Source organism: Atta colombica, unplaced genomic scaffold, assembly GCF_001594045.1.
Source record: "Atta colombica isolate Treedump-2 unplaced genomic scaffold, Acol1.0 scaffold148, whole genome shotgun sequence".
In the NCBI taxonomy this organism is placed as follows: Eukaryota; Metazoa; Arthropoda; class Insecta; order Hymenoptera; family Formicidae; genus Atta; species Atta colombica.
This window is the reverse complement of record NW_017259237.1, coordinates 19,952-24,750: the sequence shown is the minus strand read 5'-3', so window position 1 is coordinate 24,750 and position 4,799 is coordinate 19,952. Positions and strand designations below refer to the sequence as shown.

Sequence of the window (4,799 nt, the reverse complement as noted above, 5' to 3'; positions counted from 1 at the left end):
AAAAAAGTTAACCGCAATTAACGTACAACACCAGATACCGACAACGAATGATCAACCTATTAATACTCGGTAGTATAGATTCCCACAAATACATAAGGAAGAGATAAATAAATAAATAGAGGAACTCCTAGAAGGAGGCATTCTAAAACCCTTTCAATCACCGTATAACACACCTATTTGGATCGTGCCGAAAACAGAAGATGCAAAGGGAAAACGTTGGAGAATGAATCTGGAGCTTTAAATGATAAAACTATCGGTTGATACTTATCCGCCTAATCCCTTTTTAATATCAACGATATTTTAGATCAATTATTTTAGATCAATAGGTGGGGAAATACTTCTCAGTATGCGATTTAATCTTCCGAGTTTTGGTTTCATCAAAAAAGAATGGATCCTGCGGATAGTCATAAAACAGTATTTACAACTTCTTTCGATCATTACGATGCCTTTCGGGTTAAAAATCGCTCCTGCTACCTTTCAGCGGTTAATGGATTTATGGATTTATTAATGGATTTAGTTTTAACAGGACTACAGGGGAAAAAATTATTCGTCTATATGGACGATATTGTTATTTACACCGCTACAAGGACACGAACGGAAGTACTTACTGATCGAACGACTTCGCGAAGCCGATTTAAAATTACAATCTGACAAATGTGAATTCTTGAAGTCAGAAGCGACTTATTTAGGATATATATAATCAGTAAAAAGAGTCAAATCCGATCCAAAAAAATTAAAATCCTTGAGACAATTTCCTAGACCCAAAAAACATTAAACAATTTCTCGGATTAGCAGGATATTACAGAAGATTTATACTCGACTCTTCAAGATTAGCCAAACTTTTGACAATCTTGTTAAAAAACGACGTATGTTTTGAATGGATATTTATTCAGGAAGAATCTTTTAAAGCATTAAAAGAAAAATTATGCGAAGAGCAATATTTTTCTAAACCTTTTATTTTATTGACTGACTATTGACGCCTCAGGAATCATAATAGAAGAAATTTTGTCACAAGGAAAAATTACAAAGCTCGACCAATAGCATACGCTTCCCATACCGATAACGAATTAAAATATGAGAAAGAAGCTTTAGCTATTATATAATATATTGTGTTGAACATTTTAGACTATATGGAAAATTTACAGAGTAGGTACAGATTTTTGCTTTGATTTAAGACTGCACAAAATGCGAACATGAAAAAACTTCGCTGGAGACTAAAACTGGCGGAATATGATTATGATGTAGTATATAAGGCTGGCAAAACTAATGTTAATGCCAATGCACTTTCTAGGAATCCTGTTAATCTGGAAGAATCCACCTGTAAAGTAGTAATTAGCCATGATAGAATCCTTAATCCTAATGATCCGAAAGATGCAGAAGCGATCTCTAAAATATTGAAAGAATCAGATGACAAGGAAGACGAAGCTTACAATCTTTATGTCAGATGATGAAGAGATTGAAGATTCTTCAATTCATGACAACCCGTTGGAGCAAAATACAGATTTAATTTTGAACTCATTAGAAGAGGGACAAGAATAATGGGGTCACAATCTAAAGGAGAAACGACAGTCCACGATTTTTCCAATAGGAGGATAACTCGAAATCAAACAAATAATAATATCTTGAACAATAAATAAAATCTGCAAACTCACAAGAATATACTGACAAAATTCTTGAAGTAAAAAACAGAAATAATCCTCCTGATAAAGGAAATGATATCGAAAATGAAGAGGATACTCAGAAGACGAAGAAAAAGAACAAAACGAAGAAGTTCAGAAGACAAAGAAATAATAGAAGACGCAGATGAAAAATCGAAGGCGAAACCGAAATCAACTACTATTAAATATCAAACAATTAAAAACAATACCGTACATCGATTCTCGTAAACTATTATTTGTATGAAAAGATAATGCAGCATATTTTGTAGATACCAACGGAAAACCTAGATTCCGGATCCCAAAAGCTATTTGAGAGAAATGAGATCCCGAGTCTAGGAGTGTTAACCCTAGGTCAAGTCAAAGTTATAAAATACAAAGGGCATTATCACATAGTTTTGCCTGTCAGCAAGGTACAGTGTGAAGGGTTGACGATGATTTTAAACCATATCACAACAATAATAAAAGAATTAAGAAACATTATCATAAATCTAAAATTAGAAACGCATTACAAGGACAGACTATATTATTAATGTATCATGGATTAATATTAAATACTTACAATCACTCCTCATCGAAATAACCAATTGTAAACTAATTATATGGATTAGTTAAATACTCCTCTAAAGATCTTCATCTTATCATAATCGGAGAAACACGTTGCCTACCTACGGGAGGTCGTGGTATCACAAAAACATATAATAGAATAAAACATAGTTATCATTGGGAAAATTTAAAATCATATGTTCAAAAATAATACAGCAATGCTTACAGTATCAATTAAAAAAATTAGTTATGAATTAAAACCAAACAGCCAATGATGATTATCCACATGTCAGGATCTTCATTTGATAAGGTAGTTATGGATATTTAGGATTCTTTCCTAAAACCGAGAGAGGAAACGAATACATATTAACAAGATATTACAAGATCAATTAATGAAATTTTGGGTATCATGGGCATATCTTTACCAGACCAAACCGCTGAAACGATAGCAGAAGCATTTATCGATAGATTCGTCCATATATTAGGAACATCAAAAGCAATATTGACCGATCAAAGAAGAAATTTTATTAGCGAATTGATGAAGAAAATTGCAAAACTATTCAGGATTCGCAAATTCGCACTACCGCTTTCCACCCTCAATCGAACGGATCGTTAGAAAGATCATACGGGAGAATATTTAAAACAATACGCAAGTGAACAAAAACAATGGGACAGATGGATTGGATTAGCAACGTTTAATTACAATATTAGTGTTTATAAAGCCACTAAACACACTCCTTATGAGCTGGTATTTGGCAAAATTCCATCACGAATTCCATCGAACGAATTATTAGGTCCAGAAGCCAGATTAGCAAGCTATGATGAATATTTAATAAATTTAGTCACGCAATTCCATACCATCCAAGGAAATGCTCACAAAAATGTAATTAAAGCCAAAATTAAATAAAAAAAAACATTATGATAAGAAAATTAATCCACAACTATTTAAACGGGACGATAATGTATTCTTGTTGACGGAATTAAAACCAGGGAAATTTAGGAATCAGTATACAGAACCTCACGAAGTGCTAGAAATATTAAATCGAAATAATGTCAAAATCAAAATAAAGAAAAATAGTCGAATAGTATATTCTAATAGATTACGAATCTCTTACATAAAAGTTCCAGGGGTGCTATTCTGTAACTATTTTTTCACGTCTACCGATAGTTGTCGGTGTCGTTAACATCATCGGTCGACAAACTTTGGTAAATGCGATTTTATATTATCGATAAATATTTGACGATAAATATTTGAATATTTATCGTTAATGAAAGACAACTATCGTTAACTCTAACGTGACCCTCCATAGGGAATAGGTCACGAAAATGTCGTACCGACACATTTGAACTTATTAATGACAACTAAAAACCGCTATGTCGGTTATTAAATAAATTGAAGGCAATTTATAAAGTAAATATTTTTTAAATATTTAATTTATCTTATTAATGTAATTTATATATAATATATAATTTAAATAATATATGATGTAGATAATATCGTATCAACATCATATATTGTATTAAACAACATATTAAATATGTGATTTTCATTTATGCAATATAGTTTAGGTGAGATTATTTGATATATTATTTCTTATATAAAAAATATTAAATTGTAAATTTAATTGTTATTTTTACTGAATTTCTTCAAATGTTTTTAGTATTATCGTACAATGGCTGAATTAGGATTTTTAGCGTGGAATCAAATACAATATATTTGGAGCATCGATTAAAACATTCTGAATGTCACATTCAAAGAAAAGAATGGCAAGACATGTGATCCCTTTGATCTTCATTACATAGAATTTCTTAAGTTATACCGAATTAATACAGAAATTGCAATGAATTTGATTGACGTATTAAGAACAAGATTAGAACTTGAACTTGGTAACATGGTCCAGAATGTCAGGTATGTACATTATTCTTTGTATTTATTTCAAATAATATTTTATAATTAAATATTAATATTACAATTAAATATTATCATAGACGTTATAAATACAGACTGATAATACAAAAATAATATCCATATTTTTTTTTCTACAAATATGGTATGTGGAAGTACGTTTCTCAGATGACATATACTATACATGGGGATTGTTTTATTGAAGTTGTCTCTTATTATATAGTTTTACAAGTTTTGTTTTGTTAACGTATAGAATTATTATTTATAGAAAGTCATTTTATAATTTGTTACAAATTATAAATATTTTTTTGCATAGATATTAACAGCTCTGCGATTTTATGCTGTTGTTTCCAAGGTATAATTGGAGAACAATGGGATATAGCTATAAGCCAGCCATCAGTTAATCGTTGCATACGAAGAGTCACTAATGCCATAAGTGATATTCTGCTGCGACAATAGGTACGATTTCCTATGACTGATGCCGAACGTCAAACAGCTCGGAAAAAATTTAAAAATGCTCCATTTATATGTGCAATTGGGACAATTGATTGCATTTATATTAATATTATTATAATTATAAAAGGATCTAAGGAGCGAAAAAGCATATGTGAATCATTAGGAATTACGCACTCAATGTTCAAGTTGTATGTATTATAAAATACGTCCAAAAAAAATACATATTTAAAATACAT

General features: G+C 30.6%; 1 pseudogene; it reads left to right on the top strand.

The window, feature by feature from the left end:
* The first annotated feature begins 1,724 nt into the window (after window positions 1–1,724).
* LOC108685210 lies at window positions 1,725–4,636 on the top strand (annotated as a pseudogene).
* Window positions 4,637–4,799: the final 163 nt, after the last annotated feature.